The 24,002-nt window shown below is 41.2% G+C and overlaps 1 protein-coding gene across 1 annotated transcript in view; it reads left to right on the top strand.

Annotated features, from left to right (window-relative positions):
* Positions 1 to 269: 269 nt before the first annotated feature.
* The window catches only part of LOC150086410 (uncharacterized), an 83,050-nt gene continuing 59,317 nt past the window's right edge, over positions 270 to 24,002 (top strand). The window contains exon 1 of the mRNA XM_090371362.1: positions 270 to 381. The gene's annotated coding sequence lies outside the window, so the exon portion shown is untranslated. The remainder of the gene's footprint in view (positions 382 to 24,002) is intronic.

A 24,002-nucleotide genomic window follows, 5' to 3' on the forward strand; every position in this document is an offset into this window, starting at 1 on the left:
TGGGGTGGGGAGGGAGGAGACGAGTTCGGCGAAGTTAACTACACCGAGCCCTCGCTGCGGTGATGCCGACAAGGAGGTCACGACAGTTGGGACGCAACTACATTAAGATGACGGGTGAGCGGCGAGAGATGCTCGTGGCTGGACCAATTCCGAAAGTAACCTGTAGCACGGAGCCGTGTCTCCGCGCAAATCCACGCACGCACAGACCTCCCCAACACTGCCGCCGAATGCGACGCTCACTTGTTATAGTGAGCGTCCGCTGGGCAGACACGCGCAACTGTGCGTTCCTCAGGAAGGGCCTTAATACTGCCGACTCGGGTTAGCGGTAACATTCTCCGTCAGCCTCGGCATCCGACAAGAGCAGGACGCTGTTTGTTGCAGGTAAGTGGGTGTGTGTGTGTGGTGGGTGGGTGGGTGGCTGTGATGAGGGAGGGGGAAGGAGAGGGATGCTGTAATGGAATCTGCTGTTGGAGATCGATCCGAATAACGGTGTCTTTTGCTGTTTCAAATGAAACCGGATATCGTGAGGCAACCCTCTTTGAGGTGCCGCCGAGTTTCTTACGAAAAGTAAGATGCTTTTGTCGGGAGGACTGCGGAAGGGGAGGATTAATTGTGCGACCTACTGGGCCGTGGTCAATTGGGTTGGGGGTGGGGTTCTTGAACACATCACTATAAAAGCACTTCTGCACGAACATCCGCACCTTCCAATGCCAATAATTAATGGGAACGGCGCCTCTGCTGGACGTTTTATTAAATCTAAAGGAGAACAGTGGCGTTTTGGGGCCTCCTTCGCGGGGTCGGATATGTTGCCTTCCCGCTCAGTCGCAAAATGTCCCGAGATTCCATTTTCTTCGCAGGCGGGAAGAATTTTCTACAGACGCTTGTTTTCAGTAGAATCAGTAAGTGAGGTGTCACGCAGGAGTACGCTAGATTGACGCCTCCTGGTCCTAACTAGCCTTAGAGCTTTCGTCCAGCAATGGAACTCAACTCATACAGATTTTTATTAACACCCAATCTGACGTGATTAGCTTTAATCTCTCCAGAATCTATATAACATCTCTCCTATTGGACCTATCTCCTACGTCTCCTGTTGGAGACGTGTGATATAGACATGGAAGATGTCTCCTACTGAATCTATGTCTATATAATATGTGTCTTATTGCATATATGTCTATATAACATGTCTCCATTGCATATATGTCTATATAAAATGTCTATTTGAAATGTCTATATAAAATGTCTCCTATTTAATATGTCTATATAAAATGTTTCTTATTGTCTATATAACATTTCTTCTATTCGATATATGTCCAAATAGAATGTATCCTATTGGATCTATGTCTATATAAAATGTCTCCTGTTGGATTTATATCGATATAAAATGTCTCCTATTCAATCTATGTCTATATAAATGTCTCCTCTTGGATTTATATCAATATAACGTGTCCCCCTATTGGATATATGTCCATATAAAATGTCTCCTATTTGGTGTATGTACATAAAATGCCTCTTATCGCATATGTCTATATTAAAAGTCTCCTATTCGATGTCTATATTACAAGTCTCCTATTCAATGTCTATATTACAAGTCTCCTATTCGATGTCTATATAACAAGTCTCCTATTCGATATATTTCCAAATAGCATGTCTCCTATTCGATCTATGTCTATATAAAATGCCCTCTATTGGATTTATATTTATATAACGTATCCCCCTATTGGGTATATACGTATATAAAATATCTCCTATTTGATATGTCTATATAAAATGTCTCCTATTTGATATGTCTATATAAAATGCTTCTTATTGGATATATGTCTATATAAAAAGTCTCCTATTTGATATATGTTCAAATAGAATGAATCTTATTGGATCTATGTCTATATAAAATGTCTCCTATTGGATTTATATCTATATTCCATGCTCCTATTGGATTTATATCTATATTCCATGTCTCCTATTGGATATGTGTTAAAATAGCATGTCTGTATAAAATGTCTCTTCTTGGATTTATATCTATATACGATATATGTCCAAATAGTAGGTCTCCTATTGGATATATGACTATATAAAATGCTTCCTGTTGGAGTTAGAAGGTAAAAAAAGGTAAACAGCAGCCATGATGAATCCACTGCAAGATTGACGCCTCCTCAACGATTCATGTTAAGGGAAATGAACCATAATTTACCACGCAGGTCCAGTGCAGGTTGAAAGATCGACCGTATTTAGCACTCAGGAGCTTGAACCCCGGTCTACTCAAAGAGAGAGAGAGAGAGAGTGCTACCACATTCCAACTGCTGAGCACTCGGCAACGGAGGCCGCTATTGGAGTTATGTAAAATGTCTCCTATTAGAAATATATCCAAATAGCATGTCTCCTATTGGAGTTATGTCTATATAAAATGTCTCCTACTGGAGCTATGTCTATGCCTCCTATGGGATATATGTCTAAATAGCATGTCTCCTATCGGATCTATTAGTGTCTGCATCAATAGGAGGCTTTATATTTTATTGTATATATATTTATATTTTTATCGTATATGTATGTGCAGTACATCCAACCAGGTTCTGTTTTTCGTTTCCTTTCTGTCTATTTCTGTATAATCCTTTCCAATTTTTTTGGTATTGTTGTTGTTGTTTTTTTTTTTTTTTTTTTTTGACCTGGCATCGGCTGTTACCTGGGCATCTCTCCCATCTAATGCCGTTAATGCCGTAGAGCTCGTGCGTCATCTCATCCATTTCCATCCCGCTGCCCGGATTGAGAGAAAGTTCGAGTAGCCTCCTATTTGCCGATTCGTTCCCCTACTCCTACTGCACGAAGAAATTAGCACGTGGTCGTGTGGCCCAGCTTTTGCAGGAGCGAAGGCGTGAATTATTAAACATAACGGCAGCCAGTCGACCTGGCGGGCTACGGCACTAAAGTTCGGTTAGCGGCGATAAAAGGAGGGTGCTTTGCTGGAACGAGCTAAGGTTTTCTTCTTGATTAGAGTCGCGTGCAGTTTGCGGTGGCCGCCAGAGGGCTGAGATTTCGGGGTGTAAAGAGTGACGATGATGGAGTGAGCCGCTCGACGGAAAGGTGCCGCTCCTTGTGACGTTTCTGTAATTGGATAATAGTCGAACAGCGGAAAAGGTTAGAGGTCAGCCAGGTATGAAACGATCGGCGTATACTTTGGGAGTGTCGGACGGAAAACAAATAGCGTGAAGGGTTCTGTCCCGTTCTACGTCACGTCCGGACTCAATTTCTTTCTTCTTTTCTTTTGTTTTTTCGTCAGGTGACAACAACACGCAAACTCGTTTTTGGCAGGCATTGATACAAAACTAAGCCTATGGAATTTTATGGACTAAACCCGAACTTATTTTTAAAAAAATTACCGTATTTTTCAGATCATAAGACGTACTTTTCTTGGAAAATATTGCCTAAAATTTCCCTGTTTCAATAAGAAAGTATATTAAGTGCAAGCAGTATATATACATCATCAGATCATAACGTCGATAATGACGAGGGTAACTACACAGTATTTTTGAGATTCTATAACCAGTAAATTCGAACTACAGTGATATTTTTAGTAAGCACTTATAAATTTGTGTTTCACATTACGCGATAATTTTTTCCCCCCAAAATTCGTCTTATAAAACTTGGAGGTGTCTTATAGTCGGAAAAATACGGTACTTTTTTTTTTGCATTTATGATTGCTGATTTCTTTTGTCTTAATAAAAAGACGCTCTCATTAGGGCACAGTCGACATTTCTGGTACACAGGGGCCCTAACTCCCTTATTTTACCTCCTATACTCTTATTAACCAATGTGCACTCGGTACCAAACCTGCAATATATAGCGCCATATATCGTGGTTAGAGATGACGATCCCAAGAATCTACGACGCCCTCGAGACCCGAAGTTCGCTGTACGTATTGCTCAGTGTCGAGTCATCGAGGTGAGGTGAACACTGAATTGTGACTCGGACCCCAGAAATGTCTGGTTAACTACAACGAACGCATTTTAAATATCCATCAGCGTGAACAGTAAACTCCTTTTGGGAGGAGAAAACTGTAGAAGTGAGATGACGAATTTATAACCCCTCTCATTTCTCTCTCCCTCATCCTTATATCTCTTAATTCCTCTGCCACATCTTCCCATTTTCCGTGCCCCCTGGGTCGTGTTCACCTCTAAGGACCTTATAAAGAACAATGATTGAGCAGTCCACCGAAAGACTTCTTATGTCAACAACATAAATCTTATCTTTCATTCTTCATAACCGTTGTAATACTTCATCTAATCCCCCTGAGGAAGCCACCACCAAACTCCCCAAATCCACCTGGGAGGAAAGGCATTCGATATAAAAACAAAAACTTCTCCCGCTGTCTGTTGCACTGAACAGATACGGCACGCCCTCATCTTAAACTGGCACGCATTCTATCTTCGGCATGCAAGCAGCATATCAAAGTGACAAGAGCACCCCCCTACATGCGTGTATGTGTGTGTGTATAATACTATTAGCATTTATATACATATACATATCCGTGACCCACCCATTGTGTCTTCATCAGGGGCCACCGATGCCAAACACAATGAGAAAATGTTTCTGTGAATTGATCGACTGTATTACCGGTCTCAAAATGGTAATTTACTACCCACCCATAATAAATTGGATTCTTTACAGAGTAAGGTGCATTGATTATCTCAATGTACATTTATCTAAAATACATGTACGCAACGCATAAACAGTATTTTATTTTAGAGCTTATTTATGAGATTTTCATCATGAGAGTTTGTTTTATACGTGATGGAAGGAGAGGAGTATCTAATAATCGATTAAATCTATTTATTGATTATTTAAGACGTATAATCGAAGAAACTTCGGATTAAAGAGACTTGATCCAAAATTTCATGCATCCGGCTGCAGGGACGGACCCTGCCTGAATAACCTGATTCGCTATTATGAGGTTATACAAAGTATATCCCACATAAATGTATTTTGCATAAATTGGAGCTGTATGCATTGGTGAAACGGTATTATTGGATGGGACGGCCCTAACAGACAGAGATATGACATAACTCGTGACAACGTGGGACAGGCGTATGAATATGATGGAAGGCTATGTCGAAAAGTAGTGCGCAAATCTGGCTTCATTTGTGTATTTTAATTATCTTTTCACAAATAAACATATTTCGCCTTACTTGTCAAACAGCCCTCCTATAAACAGCAGATAAAATAAAAATATTTGCCTTACTTTTCAAACAGCCCTCCTATAAATTGGAGATAAATAAATCTTCTTTAATGTCGCTTTAATTTAAAATACATTTAATCGCTAGTTTCATGTCAAACAGAATTCAGAACGCCAACAAACACTTTCATGCCATATACAAATAACAGCAGAAGAGAGAAGGAAGAGAAAGCCAATTCTTCTCTTAAATATATTCTAATTTTAATGTAAATTAAAGTGAATATAAACATGTGTAGGTGGCGCTATCGCTGTTTTCTGATAACAAATAAGTAAATGGTCTGCTTATACTCCAGGATGACCGCATAAAGTTAGAGAAGTTCACAAAATAGAGAGATATTCAGAACACTGCAGTATTTAGCAATCATATGTGCTAGTACCAGGGTCAACTCTAATGCGTGTATTACTGTACTCTGTCATTTGACCACTTTGGATAATGAGATAAAGGGAAAGAATCAGTTGAAACAGACAAACGGAGAGAAGACAAAAATGGAGAGAGAGAGAGAGAGAGAGAGAGAGAGAGAGAGAGAGAAGCAAATAAAAAGACAGATAGACAAAAGTACAGCAGAGAACCAAAAGAGAAACAGAGAGAGAGAGAGAGAGAGAGAAAAGCAGACACGCAGAAAAGGAGAAAAACAAAATAAGAGACAGTAAGAGAAAAGGAGGCAGAAAGATCGAAAAATAAAGACGGAGAGTGAGAGAGAGAGAGAGACAGAGAAACATAAAATGAAAGACAGTAAAAGAAAGAGAGAAAAACAGAGGGAAGTGGATAGAGAAAGAGGGAGACACAGAGAGGAAAGAGAGAATGAGTCCAAAGGTACACAGATAGAGACGGAGAGAGAGAGAGAGAGAGAGAGAGAGAGAGAGAGAGAGAGAGAGAGAGAGAGAGAGAGAAAGAGATAGATACACAAAGAAAAAGAAAGAAATACGGAAGAGATTAAAAAGAGAAAAAGACAGAAACAGAGAGTGTAAGAGAGAGAGAGAGAGAGAGAAAGGCAGAAAAAGACACGGAAAGAAAGAAACAGGAAGACAGAAAATTAGAAACAGATAGAAAAAAAGAAAGAAATACGGGAGAGATGAAAAAAAGATGAAAAAGACAAGAAGAGAGACAGTAAAAGAGAGAAAGAGAGGCAGAAAAAGAGAATGAAATAAACGAGAGAGAGAGATGTAAAAGAGAGAAAGACAGGCACATAGACAGTAAAAGAGAGGTGAAAGAGAGGCAGAAAAAGAGAGAAACAGAAAGAAAGAAAAAAGAGACAGAAAAAAGAAAGAAATACGGAATAGATGAAAAAGAGAGAAAGAAAGGAAAAGAGACAGTAAAAGAGAGTGAAAGAGGCAGAAAAAGAGAGACACATAGAAAAAAAATTGGAGAAAGAAGAAAACAAAACAGAAAGAGAGATAATAAAAGAAAGAAAGGTTGGTTGGTGTTGTTTCTTGTAGGATTTTAGGCCTATGAGCAATTTGAGCTTGTTCTCGTGTCAATTTTGAGTTTTCTGGAGGAAAAACCTGAGTTTCCGGGAAGAAAAAACCATGCCGCCCTCTCCTGAGACCGACTACCTCAGCCACGTGAGACCGACTACCTCAGCCACGTTCTGAAAAAAATAAAGCCCATAACAACTGCTCGCGTCATCGACAGGACTCGAACTCAGGTCTGTTTCACCCGGTATGGGGAGGGCGGGGATTCTACCAACCCACGAAAGCAAGAGAGAAACATGAGAGAGAGAGAAAGGCAGAAAGATTAGTAAAGGGAGAGAGAGAGAGTAGTGCGTGTTGGTGCAATTGCGGTCAGCACTTGTCATACTAATGAGGCGTTCTCAATAAAAGAACGCGCGCACGCATATGTGTGTGTGTGTGTGTGTGTGTCAACCAATAGCAACACAGTAAACAACAGCATCGGATAGCTTTAATTAGGCTGTTTACCGAAAGTCTTTCTCGATCCGCGGACTTTGACGCGATGGCAAACAGATGGAGATTGTCTCCGCGGCTAATTACAGACAAACAGAAGAGACATCGGGGACTTGAGCCGATCACGCCACCAATCGGTCACGTGATCTCTCTCCACCGATTTCCTCCCTCCCATCCACCTCTCCATTCCGTTTCTCTCTCTCTTTCCCACCCTCAAAATTACTGGCGCTTCCTAATAATTTGAGCAGTCGGTGTACATTCGGTGAAGTCACGCGCGCTCGTTGCCGACGCTCGCCTTCCGCTGATCCGATTAGCGGAACACATCGACTATTTACTCGAATTGCTAAACCTTTAAGGTGTCATTAAACAACAGCGGCCGGCCCTTTGATTAAAGATTTTAATAACACCGCTCGTGCCATGTCCCCCCTCCCCCTCCCCCTGTCCGTCCGTATCCATCCGGCGTAGGACGATCGTATTTGAACTTTCGGGGACATTAATCAGCTAATGAATGGGCGAGCAAAATGTCATTCCTGGCATAGCGAGTTGGCGGTGCAGAACCGGGTCGGTCCCGTTTGTTAATGCGATGTCGCAATAGTTGCCGTAGCTAATTGCGGCGTTCGACTTCGTGATCGAGCTAAGCGTATCGATGATTTAATTGTAGATGCCTTCGAGGGGTTATAATTACGCCCCTTAACTACAAACAGCTTCCATAACGAAGTTTACAAGGGATGCAGCCCACCCGGCCAACGATACCGGCGCAATTATGATCGCCGGCCCTCCTTTGTTGCGTTTTAATTATCTTATCGGGTGACGTCAATTGCCGAAGATCAGGGACAGTCAGCCGACTATTTTAAAAATACAGAGAGAGAGAGAGAGAGAAAGGCGAAACACAGACAGAAAGAGATGCAATAAGAGAGAGAGAGATAGACAGAAAGAGAGTGCCTTTAAGAAACAGAGCTATAAAAAGGGTGAGGGAAAATATGTCAAGACAGAGATAAAACAAGAGAAAGAGAGAAAAAAAGAGAGAAGAGAGAGAGAGAGAGTCAACGGAGAGACAGAGAGAGAGAGAGAGTCAACGGAGAGACAGAGAGAGAGAGAGAGAGAAAGAGCAAAGAGAGAACTATAAATAAAATAACAGACATAAAGAGAGAGAAACAAGAGAGAAAGAGATGCAAAGAGAGATATATATATATATATACAAAGACAGAAGGTCTTTAAAAAAACAGAGAAAGGGAGATAAGGAAAAAAGAAACAGTCAGCAATAGCAGTAAAGAGAGAGAAAGAGATAGTCAGACAGAAAGACAGTGTTTTTAAGAAACAGAGATATAAATAGAGAGAGGGAAAAAGAAAGAGAATAGAAAGTCAAGAGAGACGGAAAGAGGAAAAATATAGAAAGTCAAAACACAGAGAGAAAAAAAAAAGAGAAAACAGAGAGATAGAGATTATATAAGTCAACAGAGAGAGAGAGAGAGAGAGAGAGAGAGAGAGAGAGAGAGAGACAGAACAAGAGAAAAAAGACAAAAGACAGAGAGAGAAAGTCAAGAAAGAGAGAAAGAGGAAAAGAGAGAAAGAGGAAAAGAGAGAAATAAAGTCAAACACACTGAAAAGAGAAAAGTGAGAGAGATAGAGAGACATAAAAAGAGGAAAAAAGAAACCCAGACATATAGAGACATAAAGAGAGATAGAGAGGCAGATAGACAGACACAGAAAGAGCCTTATCTTGTAACAAAGCATGAATGAATGAAGAATGTATATTCTTCATTCATATACTCTTCATTTTCCTCCAACTAAGTTTTTTCCCACACTCTGGGCTATTCTTATACCCTAATCTTGCCTCTCAAACTAATAGACAGAGAGAAATGGAAGAGAGAGTTCACAAAACATTCAGAAAGAAGAAAGAAACAGAGAGAGAGAGAGAGAGAGAGAGAATACGAATTAGAAAGAGACCGAGAGACAAACAGAAAGCGACAATGCATTAAACCAATACCTGATTGCAAAGTCCACTATGAGAGTAGCCCTGTGAGCAGGTGCATTGTCGGCTAGGAGACACCTTTGCATAGCTTCGCGCGTCCCCTCAACTTGATAGCCTCCCTTAAGTTTCCCAGCAGGTTTCTACTGTACCCCCCCCCCCAGTGATACTGTTGCCTTCTGGGAGGCAATCTCTAAACGATACCTTCAAAATTCCAACAACCGATGATTAAACAATGTAATCATCCATCTTCACCAACCCCAAAAAATCGAAGATTCAATTGTCCAATCATCTGTTCTGTTTCTGGGTCACAGTGATGTACCCAACATTCATCCATCGTCACAATTAGCTCAAAATATCAACAGCGTTCCTACAGGCTCCAAAAATTGTGCGGAACACTCTCTTTTCTATAGAGTTTTTGAGGAAGAGTCAACATTCCCAGAATCCATCAGGCTACACCTTAGACACGTGCGTGAACTCGTGCATCATTGAAATTATCGGACTCCAAACCTTTCCATCATACCAATAAATTTCAAATCTATGTAGGTATTCGGAGGCAGGCATGAGTATTTTAAAAAAATGGCCGAAATCTTATGCTCTCCAAGGAGAGTGGAGGATTGTATGGAAGAGGAACCATGAGGGAAACAGAGCCGTACAATCAAGGAATACAACAGCAGGCATCTATGGACTGCTGAGCATCGTGGAGAATAGTGGCTGGTAAAAGGCCCGTCCTAGCAGAATAACACACCATACCACCGCATTTAAATCTTGTCGGATTGGTTCGAGGAACATAATACGGACATCATACTATACTTCTACCTCTCAGTATTAGCTTATGGGACATACATGAAGGGACATACCTCATCAGAATCAATTTCCAGATGAGCTATCATCAAAATATTGCTCCACTGGTATATGAAAACATTTCCCACACCAAATTGGGATTCCTCGGACATTTTTTACAATCCTCTGCTTTTCAGCGTTGGCATTCCTCAGCCAGCTGTAACCGTACATTTCTATGATTTTGCTAACACCAATAGAACCCAGTTGGATTCCAGTTGGGTAATTGGACCAATGTCCATACACAGCATCGCTACGTATCTGCTCATCTGTTTTGCGCAGAGTTGGCTTTGAATCAACAACACCTATGTAATACCTCGTGGAGCATTCTTGGCATGGATTTCACAAGGTGTTGTAGGGTGTTTGGTTGTCGTGCCAAACATGCGTTGCACAATGTGTCCAGTAACGGCCGCATTCTGCCAGGTGGATGGTCGTAGCATCGGATGTCCTTTACCAGTAGGTTCCAACATGCTCAATTGGGTTGAGATCGGCAGAATTGGGGAGGCCATTGTCATGTTCCTGAAACCAGTTAGCTTGTGACATGGGGAGTTGTCTTGCTGATAGACGCCACAATTATCTGGATGGTGTCATCTTAAATGGATGTACTTGGTCGGCGATAATAGAAAAGTAGATGTTCCCATTGAGCCTTTGATGAACGGTGCGCAGAGGACCCAGGGCATGCCATGAAGAGTCTCCAAGCCATAACACCACTGCCTCAAGCTGCAATAGTGCATCCAGGTGCCATGGCCTCATCATCAGCATGATAGATTTGGAATCGGGATTCATCAGACCAGGCGACAGATTTCCATTTCGGTGGTCCAATAGTGGTGCTAACATGCCCATGCAAAGTGTAGTTTCTTTTATCTCTCAGTGAGCAGGGGTAACAACGATGGTCATCGACTGCCATAGCCTATATGAGCTAACGTTCGACCCATAATCAATCTGGTCATTGGACTTGTTATTCCTACGTTGTACCGAGTGGTAGCTGGGCCATTCTGCTGTGGTGTGTTAGGAAACGAGACACATGACACTCACCACAGCCATTGACCACATGTGGCTGTCCCATGTGACCTTTGGCTGGCTGTATCATCATCTCCAGCCGTTTTCAATCCACTCCAAGATGATGGCATCTCCAGCAACTTTCCACTTTCTTCTGTTTTGTGCAATGGCTAACCATTTACAAAACAGAAGAAACTGGAAAGTTGCTGGAGAGGCTACAGAACAAGAGCAATTAACCATGTTTGCTGTATTCTTCCTCGCAGACACCCAACTCTGAGCCTTCACCAACGTCATAGGGTAGTTCATTCCAACACCCGGGGGGGGTGTTTGCCAATGCAAAACCAACTCGGTGGTATTTTCTGGTTTCAGTTTCTCAAGATAAGAAATTGAGGCAGATTAATAGGATGCTGTTGGTGTTTGGAACTGCATTTAACGCTCCCGATCGATAGAGAAATCCCGCACTAGCCCGCAGTGGGTCGTAACCCGTAAGGGGAAGGACGGAGATGGGATACAATTAATTTTCCGAAACGCTAACGCCGATCCTGGAACAGATGGATTGTAGAATGAATTCCACATTCGATGCACGAAACTTTGTGTGTTCTGGGGGTGAAAGATGAAGTGGGGGGAGAGAAGGGAACGATCGGCTAAAAAACACCAGTACATTTTCCTCGAAATAACCGTTCTCCCCCCCCTCTCCTCTCTCTCTCTTTCTCTCTCTCTCTTTCTCCATTTAGCATTGTTTTCGTATGTTGTGAATAGACAGATGTTTTTGTCCTATTGTGGTGCAGGTAATCGATAGACGCACGAAAACATCTAAATTCATTATCAGGACCGGCTCTTCGTCATGGAAACACACTGCCAAACTGGGAGGTGAATATCTGAAAGCAATAGGCTAACTTCAAGATTCGATAGACAGAAAGAGAGAGAGAGAGAGAAAGAAAGAATCAATGATCTACTTTACGTCCTTAGGATTACTAATGTTCGTACCACCCCCTTCCCCCTCCACTTGTACCGCACACTTCGATGTCTAATGCAATAAAAGCCTGTCTTAATTTTTCCATTAGATCCGCTAGTTCACTAGTTCCCTGAAGGTGGCGCCAGAAGGAATTTCCAATGGATATGCATGTTTTATTTACAAGTCTGCATCTATCTTAATAACCTGGAAAAAGGGATATTTTATTAGGGAATGCCACAGCTGACACTTCTTTCCTTCCCCCTCGCCGACCATACTTCTAAGGGGTGGGGGGACCGGAAGTATTGGATATCGCCAGGTCACTCAGTACATTTCAATAAAAATACTTCAAAAGAGAATATCGATTTTTTAGCATATTGAGATGGATATATTTTGAAATAGAGAAAGTGGGAGGGTTATTTGGGGGGAGAGAAAGAGAGACTTAAAAGTGTTTTCTTTATTACCCATTAAAGAAGCACATTTCCTGTTAATCCCCAAATCTCCAAGTTTATTGAAGCAGTTTTCTGAAATATATACTATGATGTGCACAAATATTAGGAACACCGAAATATTAATTAACTGAAAACTTTTTGATGTTATAAACTTTTTGATGTTACCCCGTCTTTGACCCCTCCCCTCCCCTTCCTCTCCTCCTCAGTAGCGGGGCTAATTTATTACGGGCCATCGAGCAGAAAAAACATTGAGTGTTCAGTGAGAGAGAGATAGACAGCGGTAAAAAAAGAGAGAGGGAGAGACTGAGAAGAGAAAAGAGAGGCTTAAAAAAGGTTTCTTTATTATCCATTAAAAGAGGCACATTTCCTACAAATCACCAAATCCCCAAGATATTGAAGCAATTTTCGGAAATATATACTATGATGTGCACAAATATTAGGAACACTAAAATATTAATTAACTGAAAACTTTTTGATGTTATAAAGACCCTGTCTTTGACCCTTCCCCTCCCCTTCCTCTCCTGCTCAGTAGCGGGGCTAATTTATTAAGGGCTATCCAGCAGAAAAAACACGGAGTGTTCAGAGAGAGAGAGAGAGAGAGAGAGACAGCAAAAAAAAAAAAAAAAAAAAAAAGAGAGAGAGAGGGAGAGAGAGAAGGGGAAAGGGAAAAGAGAGGCTTAAAAGAGGTTTCTTTATTACCCATTAAAGAAGCACATTTCCTACTAATCCCCAAATCCCCCATGTATATTAAAGCAATTTTTGGAATATGTGCACAAATATTAGGAACACCAAATATTAATTAACTGAAAACTTTTTGATGTTATAAAGACCCCGTCTTTGACCCCTCCCGTTCCCTGCCCTTCCCCTTCAGTAGTGAGGCTAATTTATTACGGGCTATCGAACAGAGAAACAGGTAGTGTTGAGAGAGAGAGAGAGAGAGACAGACAGCCAAAAAAAAAAAAAAAGAGAGAGAGGGAGAGAGAGAGAAGGGGAAAGGGAAAAGAGAGGCTTAAAAGAGGTTTCTTTATTACCCATTAAAGAAGCACATTCCCCAAATCCCCCAAGTATATTGAAGCAATTTTCGGAAATATATACTATGATGTGCACAAATATTAGGAACACCAAAATATTAATTAACTGAAAACTTAGATTTTCGAAGTCAAAGACGGGGTCTTTATAACACCTTTGATGTTATAAAGACCCCCATCTTTGACTCCTCCCCTCCCCTCCTGCTCAGTAGCGGGACTAATTTATTACGGGCCATCGAGCAGAAAAAACATAGAGTTTTTAAAGAGAGAGAGAGAGAATGGGAAAGAGAAAAGAGGCTTCTTTATTACCCATTAAAGAAGCACATTTGCTACTAATCCCCAAATCTCCAAGTATATTAAAGCAATATTTGGAAATATATACTATGATGGGCACAAATATTAGGAACACCGAAATATTGCAAACTATTTTTGAATGTTATAAAAACCCCGTGTTTGACTCCTCTCCTCCCCTTCGTCTCCTACCCCGTAGCGAGGACAAATTTATTACGGGCGTCGAGCGGAAGAAAGACGGAGCGTTCAAATGTCACATCTCAAATGGTCGCAGTTTTCATTGGCAAACAAAACATTACAGAGTGGTGCAGGTGAAGGCGTTCTGTCTTCATAAAAGCGCAGTTACCGACAAACTGAGTCGTTTAAGTTGACGTTAGACGGAGAGTTGGAGAACGCTTGCCTGGGACGCAGCTGTTACGGATGTGCTCCCGTATCAGTAAGCCACCCTCTAATGCATCTTGCTATAGCGGTGACCTGCCCGAAAGTGACCACGACGTCTTAAGAAGATCTGCTTCTCTTCTTAAAGGGATTTCCAAGAAGACTGTTTAGGTGAGGATCGTAAGAAACGAATCTTCAAAGAGTCATTAAAGAGTATTTTCCGCGTCTCTTCAAGAAACTCGAAAAGTAAATTTTTCTGCTATCGCAGACTTTGTTTTTCACATTTCTCTCTCTCTTTCCTCTTCTTATTATCTATATTTTACCCCTTAGTTTTAGCAAGTCATCTGCTGACCGCAAGCATGTATGGTCTGCACATGCGCATTTGCTTCGAAGCATATTTTTACTCAATGTGATTTTTTTTCGTAATCATACATACAATCCTAAGAAACCACAATGATGGCAACACTATTGGTTGAGAGGATTTGTAAGTTCACTTACAAATCCTCTTAACCGAAGTGTTCCTGATCCTGATTCGTTGAAGACCACCGAGAAGCATCAGAGGTTGCCTTCATTCCTATGCAAGAGTGGCCAAGCGAGAATGACAATGTTTATTTTGATTAGATGATAGTCTCAAGGAGTCCATCCTGGGTAAATGTGGAGAATGATCCTGGAGATGGTAAAAGGCTTTCCTAGAATGCAGAGTACAATACTCGATGCTAAGAACAATTCTAAGCTGAGAATGCATCACAGACCCAAAGAGTTGAGGCATACAGGGACACTGGGGGACGAGCACACAATTATTGAGCGGTTAGTATGGAATTATCTTCACGATGGACCTGTTGATGGGGTGACCATCTAGCAGAACAGTGGCTTGATTTTCTGTGTTTTTCAGTTAGTGTCATTTCCATGGACTTGAACAGACTGAGTTCCAAGCCGATGTTTTGGAACTCAATTGCCTTCAATCCTATGTAAGCAAGCAAGAGTGACAATGTTTATTTCAATCGAATGAAACTCTCAAGGAGTCCATCCTGGGGAAATATGGAGAATGCTCCTTTAGATAGTAAAAGGCTTTCCCAGAATGCAGTTGTGTCTTCTGCAGGACACAATACTCATTGCCAAGGGCAATTCTAAGCTGAAACACTGCATCAGATACCCAAAGGATCCAGGCATACAGGGCCACTGGGGACACGCACCCACGTATTGAGCGATTAGAATGGAATTATAGTACCAGTCAATTCCTGGAATTGGAAAAGTTTTGGACGAAGGTAAGCTGATCATCCCAAGCTATCCTAAGATCTTCATGATGCTGGACCTGTTGATGCGGTGACCATCTAGGAGAACAGTGACCTGATTTTCTACGTTTTTCAATTAGGGTTATTTATATGGACTTAAACGGATGGAGTTCCAAGCCGATGGTTTGGAACACTCAATCAGAGCTTGCCTTCAATCCTATGTAAGAGTGGTCAAGCGAGAATGGCAATGTTTATTTTGATCACATGATACTCTTAAGGAGTCCATTCTGGGGAAATAGGGAGAATGCTCCTGAAGATGGTAAAAGGTTTCCCCAGAATGCAATTGAGCCTTCTGCAGGATCCAATACTCGATGCCAAGGACAGTTCTAAGCTGAGAATGCATCAGAGACCCAAAGGATTGAAGCATGTAGGGACATTGGGGACACTCACACACGTATTGAACGATTAGCATGGAATTATAGTACCAGTCAGTTCCTGGGAATGGAAAGGTTTTGGACGAAGGTAAGTTTATCATCCCAAGCTATTCTAAGATCTTCAAGATTCGGGAACTGTTGATGGGGTGGCCATCTAGGAGAGTAGTGACCTGATCTGTGTTTTTCAGTTAGGGTTATTTACATGGACTTGGACGGATTGAGTTCCAAGCCGATGGTCAATCGGAAGTTGCCTTCAATCCTATATTAAAGTGGCCACGTGAGAGTAACAATGTTTAGTTTGATAAGATGAAACTCTCAAGGAGTCCATCCTAGGGAAATGTGAAGAATGCTCTGGAAAGTGGTAAAAGGCTTTCTCAGAATGCAATTGTGCCTTCTGCAGGATCCAATACTCGATGCCAAGGACAATTCTAAGCTGAGATTGCATCAGAGACCCAAAGGATCGAGGTATACAGGGCCACTGGGGACATGCACCCACGTATTGAGCGATTTGTATGGAATTATAGTACTGTACCAGTTTTTTGGCGAAGTTAAGGTGATCATCCCAAGCTATCCTAAGATCTTCACGATGCTGGACCTGTTGGGTGGGGAGGTGACCATCTAGGAGAACAGCGACTTGATCTGCATTTTTCAGTTAGGGTCATTTGCATAAACGGATTGAGTTCCAAACCGATAGTTTTAAAATATGCATTGAATAATAAATCTTCCCCCCCTCCATCGATAAAGACACTTTCCAATTGGACATCCGGTAATCATAGCGGCATAAATCATCTGCTATACTATTGCTTGCAATGATCTCCTTTCTATACATTTTGTTACAAATAAAATGATAGAGATCTGCATCCAGGTTCTGGACTAAGTTAGCTCCGAGATCTGTAGCGAAGCATTCTAGAGTATACTGTATATATATACTAAGTGACCAATGAAATATGAACCCTTTTCCAATGATGTCAGACTTTTCCACACCTGTATGACCTCTTGAACAAGACTTGGATGTCCCGGATTAAATCTAGAACATGGTCAGCCATGCAGCCTACAGAACAGCAAATGACTTGCATAATTTCTGATGGAATTTTGCGCAGTTTATTTCTCTGGAAGAGTTCATTCTCACATATTGTGGGAGTTCGCATTTAAATGGCTACCACTGAGGGTTGGTAATTTACGGTCCGAACTCGAGATAGCAATCTTGAAGATTAAGGCAGTTTACTAATTAACTAGCTGCATACGTTCAATTACCGCTTGTGGCAGTAAAGCCTTAATTATGAAATTTTCCTCCCCCTCACCCCCCGGCTTGGTTTCTTCCTTTAAGAAAGCTGTGAGCAAATTGATGAAATGCTCCCAAAGGGGCCTGGATAGTGGAAAGTGTGCCACTCACTGCAGATTTTATGTTCAAATTATCTGTTGAATATTTAAATATCGCCTTGCAACTTTTGTTACTTACAATCCTCTCAGCAGCTAAGCAGCTTTGGTAATTAAGCTTATTAGCAAGTAATTATTTTTTCTTTTAATAGGGGCTCCGCTTCGAGTTGCGTTGGCGTAGTAAAAACAAAAATTTTTGAGCCTTAAGTAAAATATAATAATAATTTACACTAAAAAAAAAAATTCATCTTTTGTTAATTATGTCCTTTACAGAAGAAGCAGACGAAGCTATTTTTGTAACGTCATAAAACACGTGCACTGCTGGTTCTTTTGGCACTATTGTTGACGCAGCGACGATTAAAAAAAAAATGTCAATTTCAGCTGACGTCATAATCAATTCTTGTTGAAAAACGTCGTCTGCTAATTATAGCCATTTTTTAAAGTTATGGCTTTATGATATTTGGAAAATTACTTTGATGTGCAAAAATGTTTCGGATTAAAAAGACGCATGCGCGGATGTAGGCTTTCTGTTTTCTTTCGTGCATAACCCAAGCGACCACGATGCTTTAACTACTGTCACACGTATCTAATGCATGCACACTCGTGCCACGTGCACGCCAACGATACACTCATTACTCCCATGACTAAATACACTTCTAATTTAATCAAGAACGCGGGTAACCAGCTGTAATCTTGTTAGCTGCAGTAAGCTTTATTTAGAACAACACCCTAATGAAATAAACCGGCCCTTCTTTTCTTATATACGTCTGCTAATTATCTTCATCTTCATAGGTGTAAAGTTTGTTAACAAGTATCGTTGAATAGGGAAGATGTCACTCTTAATCCGGTTTCGAAGCCCTAATTGTAATCCACCCCCATGCAACAATAATCCAGTGCACGTACTGTTTCTACCAATTAGAACACAATTAAACACTCGGTAAAAAACTTGGTAGCGCGCCATCTATTGGCGAATATTAACATTTTATAGAGTTTTCACTAACGGCTCTGCTATGCACGTTAAATTATTTTTTGTCGCCAGGCGGCGGTAGTACTGTACTACACGCCAAACGATTTATAAAATCTCATCTTCGACTGCGACGAATGTCGTCTTCTGCCAATCAGACCAGAATTAAGCACTCGGTAAAAGACAATTTGGAAGAGCGCTCCCTAGTGGCCAACATTAACATTTTCTAGAATGTTCATTGACAGCTCTACTGGGCACGTAAAATTTTTATTCGCCAGGCGGCAGCACTATCATACGCCTGCCAATTAGACCACAATTAAACAATAAGTAAGAGAGAGTCTGGTAGGGCGCCCTCTAGTGGTAAACGTTAATATTTTCTAAAATGTTCAATAACCGTTCTTCTAGGCATGCTAAATTATGTTTTGTCACCAGGTGGCAGCAGTGTCGTACGCCAAACGATATATAAAATCTCATCTACGACTGCGACAAATTCTCATCTTCTGCCAATTAGACCACAATTAAACACTCGGTAAAAGAAAGTTTAGTAGCGCACCCTCTAGTGGTGAACATAAAAATTTTCTAGAGTGTTTATTCACGACTCAAAAAACTTTTTGTTGTCAAAACGACAAAAAACTTTTTGTTGCCAGGTGGCAGCAGTGTCGTACTGCAAATGATAATTATATAAAATCTCATCTTCGACTGTGACGAATCTCGTCTTCTGCCAATTAGACCACAATTAAACACTCGATAAAAGACGGTCTGGCAGCGCGCCCTCTAGTGGCGAACATTAACCTTCTAGAATTTTAATTAACGGGTCTGCTAGGCACGTTAAATTTTTTAGTTGCCAGGCGGCAGCAGTATCGTACGCCTGCGACCAACTTCGTCTTCTGCTAATTACAGCACAATTAAACACTAGGTAAAAGACCATCTGGTCGCGCACCCTCTAGTGGTGAACATTAACATTTTCTAGAATTTTTATTAACGGCTCTGCTAGGCACGTAAAAAAACCTTTTGTTGCCAGGTGGCAGCAGTGTCTTACAGCAAATGATATATGAAATCTCATCTTCGACTGCGACGAATATTGTCTTCTGCCAATTAGACAAGTAAACACTCGCTAAGAGACAGTTTGGTAGCGCGCCCACTAGTGGCGAACATTAACATTTTCTAAAATGTTCATTAACTGCTCTTCTAGGCATACAAAATTATATTTTGTCACCAGGTGGCAGCATTCTCGTACGCCAAACGGTATATAAAATCTCATCTACGACTGCGACGAATCTCATCTCTTCTGCCAGTTAGCCCATAATTAAACACTCGGTAAAAGACAGCCTAGTAGCGCGCCCTCTAGTGCCGAACATTAACATTTTCTAAAATGTTCATTAACTTCTCTTCTAGGCATGGTAAATGTTTGTCGCTAGGTGGCAGCAGTGTCGTACACCAAACGATATATAATATCTCATCTCCGCCTGCGAAGAATCTCGTCTTCTGCCAATTTAGACCACAATTAAACACTCAGTAAAAGACTTGGTAGAGCTCCCTCTAGTGGCGAACATTAACATTTTTAGAGTGCTCAACTAACAGCTCTTCTAGGTACGTTAAATTATTTTTTTTTGGCGGCAGTATCATAACCAAACGATATATGAAATCTCATCTGACTGCGACACTCAAAAATAAAAATACAAAAAAAAAAAAAAAAAAATGCAAAAGATAATTTTGTATCGGTAATGCATCGCAGGCCCAACCTTTTTCACCCCAAGACAGATGCTCCGTAATTATATAAGTGCGGCATCCCCCGCTGACAGAGATGTGAGGAGTTAGAAAAGGAGCCGCATCAGGCCCGCTCTTACCAGTCTCGGTAAGTTCCTCCCCCCCACACTATCACCATCTCACATTAACGAAGAATAGGTTTAGACGCACTGCGCATGCGCACTCGATCCTCGCCTTCAAGTACCTTGTTTCACGCGCCATTTGCAACGTCGGCCGCACATATATCACCCCGCCAAGTAAGTACACATGCCGCTAATGATGGCGTCTTGTAGGTGGTTTGGTCGCACTGTCGCTTGGATACGAGCGAGTTTGTTTCTACCAGACCCGAGATAAAAGTGAGCATCAATCACCCACCCACCCACTCCGCTCGGCTTTTAACTCCTTCCGTTACAGAAGCGCCAAAATTTGTAACGGAATTTTTCCGACGAGCGTCTCCGAGTGATAATTCGTGCGTGCGATTTTAGCAGCGCCACCTGCTGATTAATACAGCAAAGTCAGTGATTGAAAGAAAAATATATTATCGGGTGCACCGTGCGGGGGCAGATAAAAGGGAATTTAAAATTTTCTGTTTATACTCCGAGGAGTTCACAAGATAGAGAATACAAGGAACAGCACCGTATTTAGCAGTCACGGATTGGTCACTCGAAGCAAGTGTATCTATGCACCCTCACGCCCGACTACTCGGATACTGCGGGGAGGGATAAAAGGGAAGTTATTTATATAAGGGGTCGGTTGCAACTTTTATTGGGGGGGTAGAAAGGGCCCCTATACCAACCAGTTGATAATTACTTGGAAATTAATAAGATTTCGAAGTTTGGTGTAATTGGCAAATATATGGAATGTGGTTTCAAAAGAGAATATAGCAAAAGGGGGCCAATTAGGGGGTTCATTCTCGATGATGGGAGGTAATAGATGGTGTAGAAAGAGAAGTGGGAGGTAGAATTAGGGCACAGCCTGTAATTTTGTTCTGTTAGTTCGTAATTTGCACGAGATGGCTATAATTACTGTTACACCACACCATAAGACACTCTAGACTATAATCAGAGGGCATTGTAATTATGAGGGAAGATCAGAGCTCGCGCATTCTCTCTCTTTCTCCTACTCTCTGTCAAGTATACCATCATCTGCGAATTTGCCTGGGGTGTCTCCCCTGCTCAAATTACAGCATGAATGGGTCTAGTACGGGAACGCGCGGAGGTATTTTAAATAATCAAGGCAGAACTAGATTAGCGACTCCATTTTGAGACGCGTGTTTTGCACGCGCCAATTATTTTTCTTAACGTGTCACATACTTTGAAACGGTGTTTGATCACTCGCGTACTTGAGCTGCCTTTGATCATTAACTGAATTGCAATCCCCTGGTGGATCACTGAGGAACCTTAGCGACAAGAGAACGTTGTGAAATCGACAAGAAGATACAACGGTTGAAATTTACATTTTGAAGGGCTGCAGAACCAATGAAACAAATTTCAGAACAACGCTGATACGCACTGAGGGATCACGGAATTGTGACTATACGTGTCCATGCGCCTCACTTCCAGTTCCAAAACAACCCACAGGTGTTCAATTAAATTGAGGTCAGGCGACTTTGGAGGACAATCAAGATGGGTGACATCTTTACTGTGTTCCTCGAATCACACGTGCACAGTGGGGGCCGATGACGTGGTGTATTATGTCTTGGAAGATCCTGATTCTGTTCTGGGAAAAATGCACCATGATAGGGTGCACATGGTCTCCTAAGGGCTGCCTGTAGAACTCACCAGTGATACGTTGATCAATGCGTACCAGAAGTCCTCGGTGTTGCCAGCGAAACATGCCCTATATTAAGGAAAAACCATCAACTGCCTGGATAGTGGGCATCATGAACGATGGATCCATGGAAAGATCCTTGGTGGGTTGCACCAAGCATTTGGACTCATCCAACCAGCACATTCGTTTCTGGTTCTCCAGTGTTCAACCAGCATGTTGTTGACATCAAAGCATTTTCTTCAGACGATAATAAGCGGTGGGGAGAGAGAGTGTCTCTTGGATAGTCTGCTATGTGTGCGATGAATCGCCTTTTGGGATATTGTTCTTGCATTCCCCATATTGTATTGCGATGTCAAATGTCGTCCAGTGACCTCCCGTACAAGGTACAACGCGCTGCGCCCTTTGTTCCCCACGAACATCCAACTTTTACCCTTTACAATTCTGTCAGTGGGAGTGGTTTGACCCTATCGACACCATTCTTTGTAAACCTCAACCACATTGGACCGTGAGCAACCGACAAGACATGCCATTTCCGATATGGAAGTACCCGATGCAGGAGCTCTAACAATCATCCCCTTTTTTTCGAGCTATGTGGCATAGTCCATTATGGAAGGGGTGGGTGGTCATAATCCAAAGATCAATGAGTGTAGATTACATAAAAAACTATAAATCATGTTATATCGTGTAATAAATGTTACGTGAATTGAAAAGTTTGGCCATTGTGGACGACAGGTGGCGTTCCTGCAGCTGGACCGGAACGAATTAAAGTTGGCCGAGAGTTTGGGAGGCCATCGGGTATTTGGCAGCGATGTCAAAATGGGTGATGACAAGACATGGGGGGTTGTAAAACTGATAACAGACCCATTCAACCCACCCACGCTTGAATAAGCATCTCTTCTTTTCATCAGGGGAAGTCTAGCGGTCATTGAACAACAACAAAAAAAAAAAAAAAAAAAATCTCGGCGCCAAAGTTGAAGGAATGGAGAATCTTTCATATGCTCTACACGCATACAAAAAAAAAAAAAAAAAAAAAAAGGGAAAAAAAGACAATTTTAGCATTGCATTGCCAGTCTATTTATCGGGTGTCATTGCTCAGATCGTCTGCTGTGTGCAAGCGGGATTCGGTGCCCCCGACTGGTACTTGTCGGTGATAAGACGCACAAGTGGCTCGGAATTACGGATGTCAAACGCCACTGCATTCTCGATGGGCTTATAAAGTTCGCGAGCAACTCGCTCTATTCGCAGTGGCTCGGTTGCTATAGCAACCGTCCATCCATTTTGACCCGCACTGTCATAGTAGGCAAGATGACCCTTCCGTTATTGGGAAATGTCCTTTCTGAAATTCCTAACGTGTCAACGTGTTGTCAGGTTTTTTTTTTTTCTTTTTTTTTACTTTAAAATTTTTTTTTTTTTTAAGTCGTCTGGCTTATTCGCCAGAAGTCGTTCGTGTGTAAAGAGGACATTGAAAATCATTATCAGTTATCATACTTGATAATGAACAAGAGCTGGAGTACTCGGCACTTTCGATTTTTTCTTTTTCTTTCTTTCTTTTTTTTTTTTTCAATTCAATTAGAATAGGTGGGCTACAATCTGACATTACAAACTTGCTGATTGCACTTTTACAAAAACACAAAATTGAAAAAAAAAAAAAAAAAAAAACTGGAACGCAACTTTCCCGCTAAAAAAAAAAATGGCGAATTCATTGTTGACTTTATGGTATTGTTAGCATTATTTGGTATCTCGCGCGCAAAAATAATTACAAACCTGTCACATTTCATCTTTCCATTTCACGTGAAATGAACAACAATACTGACTCGCGCGACGCGAGCTTCAGTTCATTTCGGCTGCTGATGCATTCACGAGCTGCTAGTGACGTCACAATTAATCCACGCGCTTTTCAGCAGAAATAACTTTCTCTTTTAATCAGTTTCATAAAGCGCCACCTTTCGTACATTTTCAACCTTACGTAATTTTGAAGATTTATAGTATTTGCAGAGGGAAAAAAAATATGGCTATCAATTTAATTTTTTTTTAAATAAAAAAAAATAAATAAAAGCGTTCTCTTTAGGATCACAAGCCGAAAAGATAATTAATATCGTATGCAAAGAGAATAAAATTTATAAAAAAAAAAAAAAATCTGTCTTTTTAAATAAAAATAAACTACATTAGCTCACTTTAATTCTGAAGAATTGCTTTAATAAACAGAATAAAATATTACTTTCGTGCAGTTTTTTTTTTTTTTCTGATGATAAATTTGTATCGGGGTTGAGAATATCTTACATAATATTACAGAAAATTGTTAAATTACAAATTTTATCTTAACCAATGATCCTGGAGGAGGAGAACGGGGTGGTTTATGAGTGAGGTAGGGTAGGGGCCAACTCGCTTTCTTCCTGTTTTTTTTTTTTTTTTTATACTCATGCGCAGTAGATTAAAAAAAATAA

Source organism: Mastigoproctus giganteus, chromosome 4, assembly GCF_048544385.1.
Source record: "Mastigoproctus giganteus isolate SK-2022 chromosome 4, ASM4854438v1, whole genome shotgun sequence".
Classification (NCBI taxonomy): Eukaryota; Metazoa; Arthropoda; class Arachnida; order Uropygi; family Thelyphonidae; genus Mastigoproctus; species Mastigoproctus giganteus.